Genomic DNA, 22279 nt, shown 5'->3' on the forward strand with positions numbered 1-22279 from the left:
TTTAAACACTGTTTGTTTACCCTCCTGTGGACCCTGACTTTAAAGCATGACTTTTCAACAGTTTTGCACATACGTCAGTTTGCAAATTCAAACTGATATGAGTGCGCTGGCTGGGCACTTGTGCATGTAACTTTTTGCAGATACTCTTCTGCACATGCAAGTATAGGTGTACATTTTCAAAAGTGACTAGGTGATTTTGGATGCCTTAATTTTTGGGTGCTCAACTTGAGATACTTTATAGAAGCCTGATTTTCAGATAGTGCTGAGCATCTGTGCCTTCTGAGAATCTGACCCCTTTAAGGTGTCTGAAATTGGGCAGCCAAAACGATGAAGTGCCTAATATCATGAATCACTTCTGAAAATGTAGGTTTATTTTTATAAATAAACTTCCATGTCATAATCCCATTATTGTTCCTATTCTTTGATTTATGACAGAGTCATAAGAGAATGATGAGGCCAGATCCTGCAAATGATTATAAATAGTCCTTTTTAATGTGTGTAGTCCCCATGATTTCAGTAGGATTACTCACCTGAGTATGGATTACTAGTATAAGTGTTTTCAAGGTCTTGCCCTCAATTATTTATCACTTTGCCAAAATTGTCAAGTCACTTTCAATACTCTCAGCTGTTGTGGTTTGAAGAACTCATGATGACATCTTAAGGTTATACACTGAAAAGTCAAGGATCCAAAAATATATGGCAGTGTTTTTGTTTTGTGCAGAGTTAACTCTCCTGGTCCTAAGGAGCAAGCTGAAAAATTCCCGATAGCCTCAAGAAATTTTCCTAGCAAGTGTCAAGTTTGAATTGCATGAAACAGGAAATCTGAAAGATGTGGGCATTAAAACAAAAGAGGAAATAGTTGCTTGCAATTCTGTCTTGTGAGAGAGTGAAGCATCTGGATTCTGATTATGTAAAGTATGAGAGAAGACAGGGAAATAAAAGCTGACTATTACACTTTTTAATGGCAAAGTTACTTAACACACAAATTACTCTCTCATTTCACTGAGCTTGGAATGAGAAAAAGCACTAGCTTAGTCAAGTTTTCCAGCATATCTGTAGACAGGACCAAAAGTCAGTAGTCCACAGGAAAAAGCAGTAAACTTGGCAAGTTCTCTGCTGCTAAGTTGCATATCATTATTTTTGCATGCTCCCCATTGTACAAACCCTTATATTCATTGTAATTTTTGATGCTGCTCTTGTAAGAATAAAATTGAATCCAAAGTTGACTTCCAAGATCTGTGTACACATAGGAAATTCTTTGCTTTCCTATTTGATCTCACAGCTCCATGTTGGCAGTCTGTCAAAACAGGGAGGAAGGCAACATAGGCAAGGGGGCAGGAAAAAAATTTTATGGGCCAGATCTTCAGTTGATACCATCAGTGGAGCTACACCATTCTGTAATAGAACTGTGCCAATTTATAACAGCTGAGGATGTGGCCCTGGACTTGGCAATTCTGAAGTAGTTTTGTTCTGTAGTGCCCTCACTGAAGCACTGTTAAAGGGTAAAACTGAAGTCCTTCTTTCCGCTTACAGAATGTGATTAGAATGCAAAATTGCTTTGCTACAACAACTTTGATCCCTTTTCTGCAGTTTATTTTACTGAGGGAAAGTCAGATCCTAAAACAGCATTTAGTGCTGACAATTTCTAGCATTTCACAGTCTGTCACTAAAGATCAAGACTTTGATCTACATAATGTCAGGATGTCTTGTCTTGCTGTAACAGGGTACACACACTGCTGTGGTGCCTGCTCTGCACCCTCCTCATGCTATTTGAGGAATAGCTCCACTCCATCTGATGTCCCCTTCTGTCTTCTTTTGCACTGTGACTTTTCTCATGTTTCAGGTGTTGCAGTGCTCCCTTTGTGAATCAGGATGCTCCCTCTTCATGGCTTGGCCCTCCAGCCAAGTCACTATAGTTTTCCCCTTCCAGGGTATCAAATTCTCACCAAACTGCCTGTCTGGGTATTGTTCCTGGCAGTCCTTCAATTCCAAACTATGCCACTTCACCAGTGGTTGGTAGAGGAACCCAGGCTTGCCCACTACTCTGAATTCCAGCTCAGGGACCCTCACATCAGAGGCCAAGGTCTGTATCATAGAATCGTAGAATCCTAGAATATTAGGGTTAGAAGGGACCTCAGGAACTCATCTAGTCCAACCCCAAACTGTATCATCCCAAACCTTGCTGCCATTTCCCTGAGCCTTTTCATACTCCATCTCTATCAGGCTTCTGATCTACCACCCTTCTGGGTAAACCTTTCCTTGATGACCGGGATTCCAGGCTTCTACTCTCCCTCCTTTTCTTCTCTAAGCCCAGAGAGTGACTGCAGGATTCCACTCTGCAGCCCCCGTCTTTCTTTTTCTCTTTTTTGTGGTGACTTGACTGAATAGTCTATAGTTGCCACCAACTGTAATTCCTCAATGCTTAACGGTTTATATCCTCTCACTCTGCCCTGTGTCTGTCAGGTTATGTAATGGCACCTTTTTAATAAGACTCTAATATTTCCCTGGTGTTTTTACTAAATAACATGATGTATTGTTTTTATCTTAAGATGTCTGAATTTTTCAGAAAGCTTTTCCCTTTCTTTATCAAAGCCCTTACATACCCATAAAATGTGATCAATTGTTTCTTCCACCTTAGACTGCACATATTCCATCTTTGTCCATTTATTTGAAAAAGATTTTTGTTTGAACCACAAAGGCCAGTCAGTACGCTAAACAAAAGCACTTCATTAGTCCTATCAAGGCCCTGAACTATGTTGTAATCCTCAACTTTAGGGCACAATTCATAAAATCTTCTTCCTCTTTTTTCATTAATCTAATTTTTTTGTCATTTCTCCTTTAAATTTGTCTGCAGTAGGCTTTTGAATTCCTCTGTACTCAAGGATATTTCTATGTCAGTCCTCCCATTGCTTACATCACCTATGTGCCTTTTTTTTTTTTTTTTTAATGTCCCCTTTCTACTGCAAAATTCCTGATTTTACAGCAGCCCCGCTTGCTCCTGGGCAACTCGGCTCCATTCTCAATCAGTGCTCTCCTATCAAGCCTAACTCTCCTTCAGGAATGGCTCATCAGATTACTTAACCCCTCCTGGGCCACATTAACCCCTTCCAGTCTAGTGTGAGGGTGAACACCCCCATCACACTTGCTTTCAAGGAGTGTATTGGAAAGTTGTTCAGAGTGTAAGAGATGTAAAGCAAGATATACCAGCAAAGAAAAGTTGGGTCTAAGAAGTATACTGGAGAATATCTACTCATTTAGGATCAAATTTTGTTATCACTGAAATCAATGAGAGTTTGATCTTTAGCTTCAATGGGGATCAGAATTTGGCACTTAATGCTTGAAAGTATGTAATTATATATGGCAAAATAAGTTTCTCACAACCGTGTTCCTCATTGTTTGCTTTGAGCTGCTCCTTTAGCTCACTAGGTAGGGGCCTTATGTTTTGTAGTTGAAGACCACCCCCAGCCAGGCATTTTTGTTGCCCTTCAGTATGAAGATCTTTTCTGCTATGTCACATGAGATATGATGACTGTTACTGAGCACAGTGTTCATTAGGACATACCATCAATTTAGGTAATGACATAGTTTTTCATGCACAATTTTTTCAGAACCATTAATTACCATGTAAACTCTTTCACTTAATTCTAACAGGGTAGAGAGGCCTAATTTATGCCTTCCAAAACCCATGCTACTCAGCTAGGGATCAAATACTCCAGTCCTTACTCAGCCAAAATTCCCTTTATTGAATTCAGTAGGAGTGTAAACACTGTAGCATTTGGCTAGTAGGAGCCAGATTCTAAACAGATTTGCTCCAGTGAAAATGCAGAATAACTTTACTGATTTCAATAGTTACCCTGGATTTGTTTCAGTATAAGAGATAGCAATATTTGGCCCAAGGTGTCCTGTAACTTGATTTTTTCAGCTGTTCTTCTAGGCTTGCTGCTTTATAAATCTTGGATTTATTTTGCACTTGCTCCTTTTTAAAAAGATGGGTGTGATTTTGCTCCCTCTCCAGTAATAGCTGTTTAATAAATTACATATTTTTATTAGTAGTTCAGCTATTTTGTTGTTTGGTCCCTTCAGAATTTGCTGTCATCTAGTCCCTGATGATTCATTGCAGTTGAATGTCTTGAATGATTCCATCACCTCTTCTTTTCTTTTCTTTTTTTAAATATCTATCTCTGAAAGTACCTCACTGCAAATAGTGACCTCTGGAATAGGCATTACTTCTTCCACACCCTAACCCTAATCATCCTTTCTGGTGAAGGCTTATTGCAAAGAAATCATTTAGCTTGGCTGCAGTCTCTTTATCTTTGATTGTCCCCTGAACTCCCCAGGACTCTAGCACATTCACTGACATTTCATAGACTTCTGTTTTCTGACCTACTTAAAGTATTTTTTATTATTTCAGTTTGGCAATTTATTCTTAATCTGTATTTTTCATTTTATTTGCCAAAGTTTATGTTCCGTTGCATTAGCAACACTTGGACTGAATTTACATTGTGTGAAAGGATACTTTTGAGTCTTCAATAACTTATCCCTTGACATAGAGCTACAAATTATTACAGCTTTCATGTATGATCTTTACTTTATACTGCCCAGCATTTCTCTAGCAACAGAATATTTATTTAGTTTCATTTAAAGAAGAGAGAGAGGGGGAAATCCGGGACCCATTGAAATAAATGGGAGTTTTGCAATTGACTTCAGTGGATTCAGGATTTCACACAGAATCTTTGATTTGTGCTCAGCTTTCCATGCTGAATGAATGGAATAGAAAGCACAAAGCTACATTTTCACACTATCATATTAGGGAGGGCATTGGACTGTGTGTTGGAGAACTTGGCTCTATGTCTGGTCCAATGTGTGCTGCTCACTGAGACACTGCTTTGTGCCTTAGCTTGTCCATCTGAAAATTATTTTACTCACCATTGTAAAACACTTTGAGGTATACGGTATTAGCATCATTTATGCATTTAAGAATTCTGTATTTGCTTATCAAGAGTATGAAGATCTTACATAACATTTTAGGTCTTCAAAGTAATGGATAAAAATTTGCTTGATCCAACAAAAAACTCAAGCATATTGAGTCCCAGTGAAGCCATGTGGACAACTGACATGCTTAAAGTTTTATGTATGTGCTTTCAGTGCTTTGTTGGATAGGGTCCTAATTAATTATTGCCCTTCCACAGGGTTAAATTTGTTTCCTGTGAATTGTGTACCAGTGAAAATCTTGTTCAGTGACAAGTACTTAGAGATTCCCCTTACATAGAAGTGTGCTGTAATAAAGACTGCAGAGGGTTAAACTATTCCCATTCCCAGCGCTTAGTCAGAAAAGCAACATGGAGAAAACTTAGATAAGAGCATTTATCTGTCTTTGATGGACTCCCAACACATTTCAACAAGGGGCTTAAGCTGCGGAAGCCAGAATACAAGCAGTCTCTGGTTGTGGTTTTCCTGCTAAAATGTGGCATACATCAAATCAGTTACAATGTAAAGGGTGGGGTTTTTTTATTTGTTTCCCCTGTCAGCAGCAAGTGTTGCAGGCTGAAACAAAACATCTCCTGTGTGCTAGCACAGCCCCCTCCATTAAGATGCTGATTAAATGTGAAATATATATATTTTAAAAGAGAGTGGATCTCTTACATTTTGCAGCAAGCTGCCCCATCAGTCTTGGTTTAGGCAAATGAAGCAGGACTTGGCCACTCTGTCTCTCATGTACCGTCAGTCCACAGAGAGAGAAAGGAGAGGGGCTGCATGACAGTATTAGAAAACGTAACAAGAGAAAGGTCCAAGCCACAACATTCAAGGCACACCTCTCCCAGACTGGAAGGGTATTCCACTCCAGAGCTCTGGATTGGACTCGCTTGTCAAAGAAAGACAGATGAGCTGTTCTGTCAGTTCACTACTGCTTCATTTAACAGATCCTACGAAGAGGCAGACACAAACAGATGAGAATAATTGGTGTTTCCATACACCAGCTTCTTTAGCTTTCAAGACACTACTGGCAACACTTACATCAGGAAAACCTTGCATTTCCATGGCTCTTTAACAAAAAAAGTTTTTTAATTACAGCTGGTGTTCCATTTAGAAATGGCCAGTCGCTGAAAAGGGATGTCAGTTATTCCTGCTCCGATCCTCTCTCGCTGCATGTTGTTCCCTGCCAGTCCTCTCCCTTTTCTTGCTGTCTCCATGCTGCCTCCTATGAGCTTTCTCCTGGCTGTCCTTGCCTGTGGGCTCACTGTCCTGAAAGTAAAACCCTTTGCAGCCCTACAAGTTATTCCATATTTTGAAATCTAGTTGGAAACAGCCATTCGAAAGCTCTGGAGTGTGTGACCCAGTTCTGAAACAGTTTGCTCATTCTAAGGCCTGGTCTACATGACAGAGTAGGGTCGATGTAAGCCTTCGTACGTTGACCTCACTATGTGTCTACATTAAAATGATGCTCCTGCCGATGTAAATCTCCCACTACATTGACCTAATAACTCCACATCTGCAAGAGGCATAGCGCTTAGGTCAGTGTAGTTAGGACAACACAGTGTTTGCTTTACTTACATTGCCTGTTGACTGTCAGCTTTGCATAGGGCACACAGCTGGAGCCCTGCAGCTGTCACCTGGTGAGGGATTGGGCGGGGAGAGGAGAGCCCGGGCGGTGGCTGGGCTCATGATCTCCTGCCTGCCCCCCTCCTCTCCCTCCAATACCTCATTGGGAGGTGGTAGCAGCAGGCTCACAGCAGGACTCCCGCCCTGCCACAGGGCTGACAGCTCGAACTGGCTGGGGCTCAGTTTCACAGCAGAGAGCCTACCAGCAGTGAAACTGACATTCTTGTCAGTTTCACAGCTGCTATTATTTCACATTTGGTCTCCAACTGTCAGCTGTGGAGCAGGGGATGGGGTTCCAGCTGTGAGCCCTGTGCGGCTGTCAATCCCTCAAACTCTGGATGTCAATGCCCTGCGTCAGTCGGTGCAAGCACTCCTGGTGAGGACATGCAGCACTGGCACAAAGAGGGTAGTGTGGACACCAGCAGCCGTTTTAATTACTAAGGTGGCTGTAGGTTCACCTAACTTAAGTCAACCCAATTTTGTAGCGTAGAGAAGCCCTAAAGGTTGCTCTACCCTTAAATGTATTGCTGAAATAACTGTGTTGGCGAGGGGCGTGAAAAAATTATACTCCTAACTGAAATAGCTGTGCTAGCAAACACTCTGCTGTAGATTCAGTCATACTGAAACAAAAGCCCTTTTGTGAATATAACCTCTTTTGTTTGGGGAACTGGTATAACTACCGGCATAGCCTTTCTTGTGTAGATAAACCCTAGGGAGTCTTTCTGTCTTTGTGTTTATAGCATACTCTCCACCATGGTGGCAGCAGCTTGAGATTTTTCCCTTTTCCCTAAATAGGAGTGCAGCACTAGAGTGCTATTTATTCACAGCCTTTGACTTAAGAAGCACAGAATTCCTCCTTTCCTGTCTTCCCCACTTCTCTGCTCCTGTGGATTTCAAAGTCAGAGGAAACAAACATCACCTGGTGGTGGAAGGTGAGGTGAAAGAAGAGCTAATCTCAGCAGCTGCCCCATCCTTTCAAAATACACAGAGTGCACCTTTCGAAGGTTGTCACTGTCCACTGTCTTGGCTGCTATGGCAGATGGATATTGTTGAAGAAGCAACTTGGACCAAAAATCTCATGCACCTGTCTCCTCGATGGGTTCACTTCCGTGGGTCAGCCAGAAAGACTCTGCCTACTGGAGTCTGTCCCATTCTAATTGGGTGAACTCAATACTGTTGCCCCTGAGAGTTCTGGCCTTTAAGGGGGATGACGAGAAGAGAGCAGACTCCCATCTGGCCAAAAAGGCAACCTGAGTTGGAGGAGACCCCACTGATGTGAAAGAGATGAATTTGACTAAAATGACTGTTTTTAATTAAACCTTGTGCCATGCCATCACTAATATTGCAACCTACCTTCACATGACAAATTCTGTTAATGATCAGGAGCTCAGCAATCCCTTCCTGTAATGGAACTATAATAGCTGATTAGGACAATATATCTCAGAAAAGTGACAGTGGCAGCATGAAGTCCAATGGAAAAGACTCTGTCTCTAGCTCATTCAAACCCATTCTAGTGAAGAATGTCTTTAATCCTTTCATAGTTTAATATTTTAACAATATTTAACTTTTCAGTTTTTAAAAAATGACTTAAAGCAGATAGGAAATGGATCTCTAGTTCGTTGCTCCCATGCTATCAGTTTTGCAAGTGACATAGGGCTCAACGCTACTGTCCATTTCCATGAGGGGAAGGTAGCAAAACCAAGCTGATTCCAGCTTCAGGAGGGAGGCACAGGAACAGAGAGTGCTGACTGCACAGCATGCTCTTCTGTTCCTCCACACCTTCCTGGAGCCCCTATTTGTATCTGGATTGGTGAGTAGGGATGGCCCTGACATTGTCTCTATTAACCTCAAGAGCATGGAGGCAGAGGTGGGTTAATGCTGACTAGAGCTGGGTGAAATTTTTCCACTGAAAAAGTTTCCTGTTGAAAAAAATAGGGTTTCATCAAAAGCAAAATGATTTTCAGAAAAGTGTAATTCTCAACACAAATTTTCAGTGAGAAGCTTCAGAATAGAATGAAATAAAAATTTTCATTGTTTCATTTTTTGAAAACCATTTTCTTTTTTGAAATTTCAAGTTTTCATTCCCCCCTTTCTTCTTCCTCTTTTGGCACCAACTGCAATGGAATGAATGTTCTCCGGCAATTACTTCCCCACACCCCTCTCTTCCTTTTTCATTTTACCACTTCGTAACTTTTGAAAACTTTTCCCACTGTGGCAAACTTAGAGTGGCAAAATGGGGGGGAGGGGGAAGGAAAAAATCTGGATGCCATTCATTTTTATTGCACTTGGAGGGAAAAAAGGGGAAAGGAGAAAAATGAAATTTTGAACATTAAAAATTCCAAAAATTGAAATTTTTTAGAGAACATTTCACAATTTTTTTTAAAAATTAAAACTTCTTCTATTTAGACACTTGCAAAATAGAAACAACTTTACAATTTTATTTTTTTAAACTTTTTTTGGGGACCAGCTACAGTTCTGATCTGCTTTATTCCACAGCACTGTGGTTCCCCCTACCACTTGGGCTGTGGGTGTATGCAATCTGGAGAACTGCAGGGAACAGGGAGTCTAGGAGAGCACAGCTGTGGAGCTATGTTCCCCTGGGACTGGTAAGCACAGTGAAGGAATAGGGCAGCTGACCGGATCCAGGAGTTTCAGAAGCTGCCCGCTCTATAGGGGGCAAACCTCTCCCCCAATTGGAAACCTGCAAAAGAGAGTACACATGTTCACATTTGGAGTTTCCTTTTTCCTATGCGATAATAATTCATGTAGGAGAGCAGCTGGGTCTTAATTTCTCAGCAAGATGGCAGTAGGCTCAACAATACCAGCTGTAGTAATAACTTTTTATAGGAAGTATCTGAACATTCTCAGAACAAAGAGATAAAATCTCACTGTCTATATAAATCTCTTGATTTGGCCAAAAGCCTAGATGTAAGCTTCATGAAATGAAGAAAAATAATAATTCAAGTTAGAAAATAGAATGAAACCCTAAAATCAAGAAGTAAACATTTATGCTATGGCCCAAGATTAGAGTATAGGTAGTCAGACTACTCAGAATTAATTTAAAGGATTCCTTTCCTATTCCTGTTGTACTGCTAGCAGGACTCCTATCTGCACTGGCCTGTTAGAAGGTTCAGTCTGCTATTAAACAGTGAATACTATATGGCCTAGAACAGCAGATACTTGGAAATAAACATGTGGGTTCTAACCACCGCTGAAATCTGTATTCACTGATTTCCAAAGTAAGCTCTTAGCAATCAATTCTTATTTGTCATAGCTTTGGATTTTCACTTTTAAGCTTTGCAATTAACACGGATTTGAATTGTCTGAAAGAAAAATGTTGCATTCAAATTCGAGTTCTTTGACATACAAGTGATTTCTGGTTAGGACTGTGTGTAGGGGATGTCACTTTTCAGGATGCAGTCCATACCAGTGAGAGGTTGTCACCACCTGCCATATAACCCTGGATGCTGTGCAGTGCTCTGCTGTTGTAGCTCCCAACCTGGGCTGCTCACAAACAGACCTACAGCTCATACCCTAAGTGTCTGTGTACAGCTACAGCCTTTGTCCAACAACTCTTACCCAGCAGCCTGTCAGCAACACTCCATTCACACTCCAGTCTGCAGGCTCTACTGGTGGCCCAGCTCAGACATAGTTCTAGATGGAATCACTACCAAAGGCTAGAACCTGCTCTTCCATGATCCCCACCGTGGGGCAGGCAGCTGACCCAGTCCTTGCACACACATAGGTAGTAGTGTGGTATAGAGAGAAACGCAGGTTCTCACCTAATTGACTCCAGAGCATTAACGGCTTTGTAGATCACCACTTCTGGGTGAAATTCAAGGTGTGAGTTATTTATCAGTCAGTGTGGAGCACAGGTGTAATATGTTCTCAGCCTGACTGATCAGAAGGTGAACAGCCACAAGGCTTCCTGGTGACCATCAAGTGTAGCCTGAGATAGCGTACACTGCTGTAGCCTAGCCCTGAGATAACAAAGATGTGGAGTAGCATAGAGAGGTGAACTTCTGACAAGAGCGGAGAGTCTCTTGGTCAGTCAAAGGCAGAAGAAGCCATTTCTGATCACTGTTGCTCTCTGTTGATCCAGGAACAGATTTGAGTCAATGGGGACCCAAGAGGGTCTGTTTTGGAGCTGGGGGGAGTTATAATCTAAATATGTTTGGATTTGGAGGTGAGTGAGGGTAGCAAGAACTCAGTCTTGCTTGTTTGTTCAAATGTAGACATGAAAATAAAGTTCTTGTGCTGCAATGGCTTTATTAATTATCAGTACACAGGGAAGAGGTTGCATACTTTCAAATGTCATGAAATGCATCAAACTTTGTGGTTGCCAGGAGTTGGCTCTGAAAAATGCTGGGTTCAGCAAAGTGATGCTAGAGATGGATGAAACTGACTAAAACAAGAACCGATCTAGACTCTTGCATAAAACACAAAATGAATCTTTCAAACTTTTTTTTTGGCATGTCTCTGCACATCCTGGATTGGAAGTAGAAGTACAGTACTGAAATATTACTGTGCCATTTAAAGCCCAGCTAGAAGCAGGATGTCCCAAAACTTGCACCCAAAAAGTCCTTTTGCCCAGTTTTATATACTCAAGGAATTCAGATAAGCATGTAGGTGAGTATGTGTACTAAACCTCTGATACTTTTGGATGTTCATCACTCACTGATGAGGAGTCTTATGTCAACTCAGCTTACTACAGATAACCAACTGACAAAGAAACTCGTATCTGCTGCTGTAGTGCACATCAATAACCATCACAAATGAGTTCCTTATTTTAGATGTACCATCTATGGAATTAATTGATTTGTCAGAAGCTTTGCCAATTTCCTCTCTGCTAAAGCAGGCAAATTACATGGTGCTTTGTGTAAGAGCCAAATAATTGTCCTAAAGTACTGAAATGATTGCTGTGTGGTGGATAAATCTTGTGGTTCATATGAGTTGCTGAAAGAAGAGCAGTGATTTTTGTTTTACTGTTACTCTTGCACTCTATCCTACTTAGTTGGCAAGTTCTTCAAGACAGATGTTGTATCTTCCTACGCGTTTTGTACAGCACTTGGTCCAGTGGGACACCAATCCTGACTGGAGCCTACTGTAACCCAATGATACAAATTATAAGAATGTCATTGCACAGTGGTGATATAACATGCCCTCAATGGTAGTTAAACAAGGATGAAGAAGTAATATGACTAATAACTTAAAGCCAGATTGTCTCTGTTCCTAGCATGGGTGTGCAGTGGGAAGGGAGCAGAGAGCTTCCTCCTTCTCCGTGTGAGACCTACATCAGTGCAGGGCCAGTCATAGTCCCTGCAATCCCAGGGTAAGAAGGAGCACCCAGGAGCCAGGTGCTTGGCCCCTCCCCTCTCTACACCAGCCCACAAGCTGGCCTGCCAACATGTAGTGATGATGTCCAGTTGGCTAGGGTGTATGTGTGTTTACATCCCCTATTTATTGTTAATGTAAATTCCCCATTTATTGGTTATTGTGTATAGCTTAGTGTTTTGTAAAAGGGCAATCGCCATTTTGGAAGTGGAAAAGGACAATTCAGTCTCCATATTAGATACCTTCTTCCTGACCTGTTCCCGCTCTTTTGAGCAAAAGGTGGGAAATATAGGGTGGGAAGAAGTTGAAGTCTGCCGAGCAACAGTAGTGTATAAATAGCAGCAAGACAATTAGCTCAGGGCTGTCCACCCTAGAGGCAGCACAGTGGAGTCGTGGCAAGGAAGAGCCAGAAGAAGACAAGAAGCCTCTGTAGAAGATCGTGGATAGCCCCCACACTACCATCCAGCTTCCTTACCTGTATCGGTTCCTGATTCCAGCAACAGGTTTCTTGATTCGAGTCTTCTCTTCCCAGAGGATCGTGATCAACATTCTGGGATAGGGAGAAGAAAAACATTATTTTGTTTCCCTGATATTTCTTATCCTTCGACTACCTGGTGATAGATCCGGAGGGGGGCCTTAGACAACACTAACCTTATTTAATTGTTGGTGGCAGGGTTTAGTGTAACCCATTAGTTCCCAATTCCCAACAGTCCCATGGGATGGTAAAGCAGATACACTCCTCCTTTGCACCCTGGAGATCTGCACTGTGTCTGACTTTTACTCAGGGCTGTGGCTAAACATCTCTAATTCTATTTGCATGTTGCCAATTGCGACAGTAGCAGCAGACCGGATTGCTGGGCAAAACAGCTCCAAGAATGATCAAAGTTAGGATCCCAAATCATTTGTTAGTGGGGACAAGATAAATATATTTAAAGAAAAGCACTATAAATTTGTGATTTTTTAAAGTATAGAATAGGTCATTTTAGAGATTTATAGTTCCCTCTGTGCTCTACAGTTGAATGGATGAATGGATACAAGAAATGTTCCTGATCAGACATTTTAAAATGTTCTAAAACTTTTCTCAACATTTACTCTGTAGCAGTGACATATAAAGAATACTTGTGATTCGTGTGGTACAAATGTTTTTTGTCAGTACTCATGATGGAGTTTATAGAACACTACATCATCATGTAATGTGTGTATATAAAATGAAATTATAATGATAGATGATTATAATGCATTATGTCCTGAAAGATTCTAAAATGCCACATCAGCTTAACAGATGTGCAATACCATACAGAAGAACTAATTCATTCACCAACTGTGTAACAGTAGCAGCATTTAGGGCAGGAAGCGTATAATGACTTTTCCAGTTGAAACTTCATTGGAATAACGGAAAAGGCAAACAACTGAGTTGGAGTTAGAACAGGACCACTTGGGTTAACCTCACTACTCTGAAAATTATAAAGATATCACAAAACCATTAGTGATCCCAAGGAGAGTTGAAGGATATTTTCTGAATGGCATGTTCTTTCATTTAAAAATGGTTGTTTTTGAAAATGGAATTCTTTGTATAAAGTTGTCAGCATTTTTAATTTTTCATGAAAAATGTAGTGCTGTAACATTCTTAGCAAAATATTTAACAAAAGAAAATTTTCAATAGTCATTTCTGTTTTCAATGTTTTTGGTAATTTTGTGGGGAGAAATAATCATTAAAAATGTTGGAAAAGCAATATGGGGCCTATTTCAGATATTTTGAAATGAAAACAGCTTTGACATTTTTGGCAACAGTAGGTTTTCATTATTTTTGACCAACTCTAATCACAAGTCATCAGGGCATCAGTTTTACATACCACTGAAAGATGTCACATTCAAAAGCACAATCCCTCTAGCACTATATGGGGCTTTGGGTCAGTGCCAGCTTAGAAGGAAGAGTGCCATGTATTAAATTGCCAGCACCACTTCTTGCAGAACCTAGGGGCAAAATCTTTATCCCATTAAAGTCCAAGGCAAAACATCTATCTCTGAGGCCAAGATTTTTCACCCATGTGTGAAGCCAGCCTATCTTGCTTAGCTTATGTGATCCAAAGGGTTTCAGCTCAGGGCAATATTGCTGTAAACCACATATTCAATATGTTTCACAAGTCCTATGTACACCAAATTGAAAATATACACAGTGAATATAATTCCTATCAAACTATAAATGAAGTAATGAATAGCAAAAGGAAGAAAACAAGTCAGTGTAAAATCAAAATGAAAACCTGAGTAGTTTTGCAGCTGGAGAATCTTTCATAGACACATGCTGATGAGCTGTAGCTTTAGTCAATTTCTAAATGCCTCTATAATTCTGGCATGCATAAATCTGCCCCCCAAAAATGTGGGATACAGAAGCCAGACAAATCTGAATTCTTAACTAGGGAGCTAAAAAGACTGCTTAAGATAGCCAGGGAAAAGGGGATGGAGTTCCACAAGCATTACTGTTGATTATTCAGTGCCATAAACGTCCATGGTGCTTTGCAGACAGTTAAAAACATGGTGGTCCCACACTCAAGGAGCTTACCGTGTACGGCCTTGGTCCTGCAAAGAGTTAGGTATGTGCTTTTCTTTAAACACTCTTGGAAGTCTTCGCAAGATTGGGGCTTTAAAGGTCCAGTTCTGCTTCTTTTGAAGGCACAACTCTCGCTGACATCAAGGGAGAAGGATCAGGTATAACATAGCAATTGATGACAATAGACCAAAAAAAAGGGAGGATGGGAGAATGAGGGCTATAACAGTGGCCAGCGTAGTATATTCTTTTATAAACATGGGACTGAATTCATCCCTGGTTTAACATCAGTGAAGGCAATGCCGTTGCACTAGGGATGAAACTAACCCACAGTTTCTAGTTCTAGGCAGTTATTGAAAATGGATTCCTTGAATAGGAAATGAGGCTTTAAGATTTCTGAGTAACTTGCTCGTATGACCTCTGCATAAAGAAAAATATCCAATATTAAAAAAATTTAAAGAGAAATAACCCGATGCCTAATTTAATAAATTCTATAATTTATATTTGAAGAAACAGCCTCAAATTGTTAAAAAGCCTAGATGAGAAAGCCATGAACATGTTTAGACAAGCTTTTATAAGGCACATGAGGCAGTCTTTTGAATTAAACTTGAACTTGCTAATTGTTGAAAATGTTTTAGTTAAAATAATGAACCTGTTATTAAAATGTGGACTTGATCCTGCAAAGCCCTGCTTCCATGATGAAGGTTTATCCTAGTGTGCAGTCCCATGAGGCCTGAGTCTGAGCTGACTTACACAGGTATAAAACCCAATGTAACATTGGTGACTTCAGTGGAGTTAAATCCTGGTTTATACTGATGTCAGAGACATCCATAAAAGTGAAAAGATTATTCCTGTGATATAGGCTGTGCATGGCTGGGGCTCCAATTCCTGAATAGAAGAGATTGTATAAAATAATGGTCATTTTTTAAAGTTCAGCTGAACTTTGCCAGGAAAGGTGCAGCATGGAAAAAATCGTCTAGGCTGCCTTTGACTTTGTGGACTGAGGGTGGTGCTGGATTGCTGCTCTTGCTTTTACTGTTGAAGTGTGTTTTTGGCAGATAAATGGTTTTCTGTTATTCAGGAGTTAATAGGCATGAGCTGCATGTTTTGCCAATCAGTATCTTTATTAAGTATATGCTGAAAGAATTTCTTTGGATGCCTGTGTACAGCAGGATAAATGTATGCTTTGATAAACATGTCAGTGTATTTGTTGAGTTTGGATGTGAAGACGCATCTTGAGTTAAAATGATATCCTTCCATCATGGAAAACTCGGAGCACAAACCTGCCTGTGCCTGGGATTCTCCTGGCAGTCAGTGAAAGTTGTTTGTGTAGATGGCAACAGTGCTGACTCTTAAGTTATTGATGGAGGGTAACTGTGTGGCCTTGTGTGATGGGGCTTCTGCTCCGCACTGGCACCGAAGGGGTTAAAAGCAGCCTAGGGTGGCTGCGCAGGAAGCAGCCAATTAGAGAGGCTGCAAGAAGCAGCCAAACAGGGCCCAACAGGCCTATATAAAAAGATCTGCAGGGTCAGAGGTGATCAGTTGCTGCAGGGAGCCCAAGGGAGAGGACTGGGTTTATAGAGAGCTGCAGGAAGGTAGCACTTGTCAGACAGGGCAGCTGCTAGCAGGGACCAGGGGAGGTAGAGAAAGAGCTCCTGGCTGGCTGGCTGTTAGACCTTGCAGGTTCAAGGCCCAGGGAATTTGAAGCAGCATTGCTGAGGCAGCAGGAGGCTGGTAGCTACAGGGTCCCTGGGCTGGGACCTAGAGTAGTGGGAGAACCTGGATCATCCCCCCCCCACCCCCCACTACTGGAGAAGTGGGTAGACTATAGAACTGAGATACTCCCATGCTCGGAAGGGGAAACACAGGGACAGCAATACTACAAAGAGGACACTGTGGTTCCTGACAGCTGCGAGAAGAGCTATAGACGAACTGAGGGGAAAGAGCGACGGTGCAAGGACTGTGGGTGTTGGTCTTGAGCTAATCGCTGTGATGACCAGCAGGAGGCACCAGTCCAGTGGTGAGTGGTGTGCCCCATGACACCCTGCGGAGCAATTCTAAATGCCTCTCCGGTTAGAACGAGGAGCAGCCAACATTCTCCTCATTGTTCTGAAATGGACTGAGGCCAGGAGGAGGATCAGAAGAGCTGGCTTTCAAAACTAAAACTATGGTTTTTCTGTGGTGATCCTAACTCCACTCAGGATAGTCTTTGTGTGAGAAGCAGGACTTTCTGAGAATAACGTCCCAGATTTTGCACTGTGTTTGACTGTTTTACAATTTACCACTGGTGCAAGCCAAGGGTATAGCTGGTACACATGGAGCACAGGAGGAGCCTTTGGTGCCATACATCTTCCATACTGGCTCCTACATCAACCCCAGACTCTTGCAGTTAGTTTAGAGGGTCATGCCAAGTTGTCCCTGTACCTGGTGATCTCTAGCTGTTGATCAGCCCTTTGGAGCTGTTAGCATCTGCAGTATATAGAAGAGCCTCTAACCTGCTCTAATTACACTTAGGGACTGGACCAACACATAGATGGCCCAGAATTGCAGGAGGAGGAGTGCAAAGGCCATTTTTCAGTCCCAGACCCCACAAACTCCAGTGTGTGCTCATCAACCACAACTATTAGGTGTTCTGACACCTCAGGTGGTTTTAAATGGATGTACAGCGTGCCATGCACATGGAGCACAAAAGGGGGAGAAATATCAGATGAGATAAAGCGTGATCCATAATTTAGTTATGTGGTAAGAGTCCTTGACCATATGGTCATGTGATCACTCTAGTTTAGCCAATCACAATACAATATTCTTAATCCTAGTTTACTATTTGTTGTTAGTGGCAGTTACAGGAAAGGTTTAGCATTTGGATTACAAAGCGTTGCAGATCAGGACTGAGATACATTAGGAGAACCTTGTTCAGAAGCCTGCAAACCACATGTGTGCTGGCATACTATGCCTGGCTTTAGCCATTGCAATCTGTCCTTAACTTCATGAGCACCAAATTTGCCATAAACATCAAATTAACATAAAAATGAACAAAGATGAGAATTGAGATCAGGAAGAATAATAGTGAATCAGACCCCAAGTGACTCCACATACGTGTCTTGATCCCAAGGCCCACGCCAAATTATTTCTCCTGTGGCTCTCAAACTATTGGTACAATCAACCAAGACAAATGCATCATTTAAAAAGAAACTGAGCTGTGTATTAAAGACCAGATTTTCATAATGCAGAGGTGTGCTGCTTGTGTGCAAATCTGGTATTTGGATCAGCAAATGATCACATCTAGTCAAATGCATGCAAAATTACCACATTTGCATATGCAGCCTCCTGGCTAAACTGGTGGGGCAACTGATGAAGATCTCCCCTCAGGCTTGTGTGCTCTAGGAACCTCTCCAGTCTGAGACCTACTTCTTTTATGATTTAGGTTCAAAGTCACCTAGTCACAATTGCTAAGTCAGTAACACTGCTCAGCTGCTGTGATTGCATGGTACACAGGGACAAGGAGGCTGTTGCAAGGTGTGGTGAGAAAATGTAGTCTCTCTTTTGGAAATAAGAGTCTAGGAGTGCAACATAACAAGTGGAATTGGAAATGGTAGGACACAAGCAGGAAAACAGTCAACTACAGGCAGGTATTCATAGTCCCTGCACTCAAGGAAGTGCAGGATACGAACCTTGACACAATTGGAAAGTGAATAGATTAGACAGAACTAGAGATGAGGTACCAGCAGGACAGATTTCTGCACACAGACCTTCAAAAGTGGGGATTTAGGGCCAGATTTTCAAAGGTATTTAGATTACTAACCTGTTTAAGGGTGTTTGAAAATCCAACGAGGCAACATCTACATCTTTAGGTGCCTAAATAACTGAAAATCTGGCCTTTAGTCTGTGTAGGAACTGAGTGAGGGTGATGCTTTGTGTGTACTGTGGAATTCATATTTATGTGTCTTGTTTTTAATGCCATCTGTTAGAATTTACTAAATGGCTCTGGCTTAACAATGCACAAGATTCCATTTCAGAGCTAAAGAAACACTTTAGTTTTCTGCCTCTCATTATATCTGGTTTGCTGTGAGTGGGTAACATTATTTTCTGTTTAACCGACCATACCTCACCGGCTTTTAAGCAAGACTGTAGAAATATTTACATTTTTCTATGGCACTTGGTTTGTACATCGCCAATATTGTTTTCCTTTCATTTTTTTTTTGCTAGTTAAAAGTAAATTGATGGAATTCCAATTCAATGGTGGTAAGACTTTTTAAATGGTAAAAGGTTTGTTTATTTTTTTTCAAAATAGCTGTAGTGAAGGGACTGACATGTAGGTGAATAGAAGTGTCATTTGATCATAGTGAAGTTTCTTGTCCAGCGCTCCCATGTGAGAGCTTGTGTACTGAAGTCACACGTGTGCGTATGTAGTATCAGATAATGGGGTGAAGTGAACTGATGGCACAGTAAACTGTTTAACATCACTATTATTTGTGTGAGAAATGTTGGCTTAAACAAATGTGATGGTCATGTAGTAGATTTACTTGGTTTCAGAGAGACAAGCTGGCTGAGGCATTATCTTTGATTTGACCAATTTCTGTTGGTGAGAGAGGCAAACTTTCGAGCTTTCAAACTGTCTTGAACAGTGGTTCTCAGCCAGAGGTTGAGAACCCCGGTGGGGTACGCAGAGGTCTTCCAGGGGTACATCAACTCATCTAGATATTTGCCTAGTTTTACAACAAGACACACAAAAAGCGGTAGAGAAGTCAGTACAAACTAAAATTTCATACAGATAAAATGAGGAAGTAAGCAGTTGTTCAGTAATAGGATGCTATGACACTTTTTTGTATTTTTATGTCTGATATTGTAAGCAAGTAGTTTTTAAGTGAAGTGAAACTTGGGGTATGCAAAACAAATCAGACTCCTGAAAGGGGTGCAGTAGTCTGGAAAGGTTGAGAACCACTGGTCTAGAAGAGCTCTGTGTAAGCTTTCAAGTTTCTCTTTCACCAACAAAAGTTGGTTCAATAAAAGATATTACCTCACCAATCTTGTCTTTAATATCCTGGGTCTGACACAGTTACAACAACACTGCATGGTTACTTGGCTTCAGACAGCTTACTAAAGTTACTTATATACAGCACATGTTCTGGTAATTCAGGCTCTAAGGAGTAGTATTATTAGCTTGTCCTTCCTATCCTAGGGCCTGATTGTTCATCCCTTCCAATAAGCAGAGTTGTACATGAGTAGTCCTGTTGACAAAGCAGAATCGGGCCTTAATACTTGGGGTTTTGCTGAACCTTGGTGTGCCACCATTGTTGTCTCCCGTCAGTAGTCAGGCAGGCTGTCCCTGCCCCAGAGCTGTGGTTACTCTTCTGATCAGGAGGCAGGGATTTGGAGCAGCCGCATTGCCATAGGTGTTAAGAGCACATGGAACTGAATGGGAGAAAGTGGACCCTGGCTGGTACAGCTGAGATTATATGCCTCAATTATACAATCCTTGCCAATACATCTAGACCAGAGCTCCAAAGGTGCCTTATGCCGTTTTGTCCAAATCCCATTGAAAGTCAGTGGGAGTCAGGCTCCTAACTCTCTTAGGATATTTTGAAAATCTTAGCTGTTGTCCTTACGCACATACGGCCATATTTTAAAAGGTATTTAGGCACCTAATGATACAGCTAAGCAACACAGTGCTTTAGAAAATACCTCTAGATGCCTAACTCCCACTGAAGTGAATTTTTAAATGGAGCTATTCCTTTAGCAACAAAATTTAAATGAACTAAATATTGAACACCTTAAGAAAATCTGATCCCTAGTTATGTTGTATTAATGAAGCTACTCCTATGAGTAATGTGGGAATCAGGCCCTCAAATTGCTAAACAGGTATCTGTTTGCCTTAAAAAGTTGTACATTCTTTTCAGATATTAAACATTGTCGTTTAATTGGCTTGTTTCTTCTTCATTCTGAGACAAAGCCTGGCTTTAAAAAAAAAAAACAAAAAACCTCTAAAGCTATGGAGAATGTATTGTGTAGCTTTTACATAAATATTTTATTTCTTTAATTTTAAAACAGACGTACAAGGTAACATCAGAAGATGACCCTCACTACACTGAAGAACTCCAAAGGACTAGAAGGTGGTGCCCAATCAGACAGTAGGCTGTGTTTTTCTGAACTGCAGCTGAATTCCTGTAGAAGTTCTATGGAAATTGATATATTAAATTACTTCATGCTGATCGTGTTATAGCAATAAGGACTAAATGAATTAAAGACTGAACACTTAGAGTTATCTAGAAAGGTAAGAGTGTATTTTAATGTTACATTAATTATTACTGAATTACAACGCTGTTGAGTGTTGATAAAGGTTGAACTGCTTCTTGAAATGCTGCTGCTGTCTGTGGCAGGCACTTAAAATATGATTTCTGAGTCTTAGAAGAAAAAAGAATAAATTATTACTTGTGATTACAGAACTTCAGAAGCAGCTTATTCTAGTCACATCTCCTTGAACATTTGCCTGCATCCCCTCTGCTTTCAATATAGGCTGCCTTTGCATGATACATGAAAGGAATATACTCAGTCTTTTTGGTCACAAATGCTATAGACATTGTCAATGTAAAATCTGTGGAGCATGTATGAAGTAAAAAAAAAATAAATAAAAAAAATTAGCAGCATGTGCAAACAAATCTGCAGGTATTCCCTGATTTATGCAAAATGGTGAATGGGGAGGAAAGTCGTATGTTGCAGATGTACTGAGGTTATTCTCACTAGGAGGATCTTGCCTATGAGCTTGTATCTGATATCTCTGACTCCTAATCCCATGGTGGCCTAATAAACACACTTGCCTTTTATCCCAGATACCTCATGCATAACACTCAATCTTCACATCCCATCTACCAGCAGAGTCTAACGGAGAAGGTGAACTGCACTGAAATTATTATTGTCATTAGCATTTTGTGTTCTTGATTTTGTAACTTTATAAAAATATACTCCTGTTTTAGAGTTATGGAAGCCATGTGTTTTAAAGAAGTGCATCCTCCAGTTAGCTATTTTGCATTTCATTTGAGCTGGGTAAAATATTTGTTGCAAAACTTTGGGGGAAAATTGTCAAAAGTGCCGAAGTCACTCAGGCACCTAAATTCCATTTTCAAGAGTAGTTTAGGTATTTAAGAGACTAAATTTCATTAAAAGTCAATAGAACTATGTGCCTAAGAGTCACTTTTTAAATGTAGCTCGGTGCCTAGAGATGCAGATAGGTGCATAGGCTCTCTTGAATATCTCACTAGATGCCGAACTCCCCTGGTGCTTTTGAAAATCCCACCAAGTACCTATCTGCATCTTTAGAAATTTAAATACCTCTAAAAATCTGGCCTTTAGAGATTAGGAGATCACACCAAGTCAGTGTGAAAACCAGGACTAGACTGCACACACCAAACTGTACCTGAGATGACCAAACTACCGTACACATTGGGGAGAGGAGTTTAATACATTACCTGTCAAGAATTTCATGGGGAAATGTGCAAATTGATTTTAGTGAGGATAGTTTAAAAAATGTTCTTCAATTGTAGGACTAGATAGTCCATGTGACACACTGTAGGCGATGGATTGTGTCTCCAGGGGGTAGTAATTTACTTCTGGACTCTCCCTACTGTGAAGCTCAGCTCTTTTGTGTGTAGTAGGGAGGGGGAAGCAGAGTCAAGGTTCTGTCCATTCCCTACCTTTCCCTGCTCACCTACTGCAGGGGGAAGTAAGGCAGCTCAGTGCCCCTGATCTTTGTGCCAAAGGTCCAGATAACCCAGGCAGGGACATAAAGGGTGTTGGGTTTTATTC

At 41.0% G+C, this 22279-nt stretch overlaps 1 long non-coding RNA gene across 2 annotated transcripts in view; it reads left to right on the forward strand.

Annotated features, from left to right (window-relative positions):
• LOC137164572 (uncharacterized) overlaps positions 1–21225 on the forward strand; it is a 35605-nt gene extending 14380 nt beyond the window's left edge. For both annotated transcript variants that reach the window (XR_010923123.1, XR_010923122.1), the window contains exon 3: positions 20528–21225. This is a non-coding gene — a long non-coding RNA (uncharacterized lncRNA). The remainder of the gene's footprint in view (positions 1–20527) is intronic.
• The last annotated feature ends 1054 nt before the right edge of the window (positions 21226–22279 follow it).

Source organism: Emydura macquarii, unplaced genomic scaffold (genome assembly GCF_026122565.2).
Source record: "Emydura macquarii macquarii isolate MOO-44397 ecotype Brisbane River unplaced genomic scaffold, CSIRO-AGI_Emac_v2 contig_2676, whole genome shotgun sequence".
In the NCBI taxonomy this organism is placed as follows: domain Eukaryota; kingdom Metazoa; phylum Chordata; order Testudines; family Chelidae; genus Emydura; species Emydura macquarii.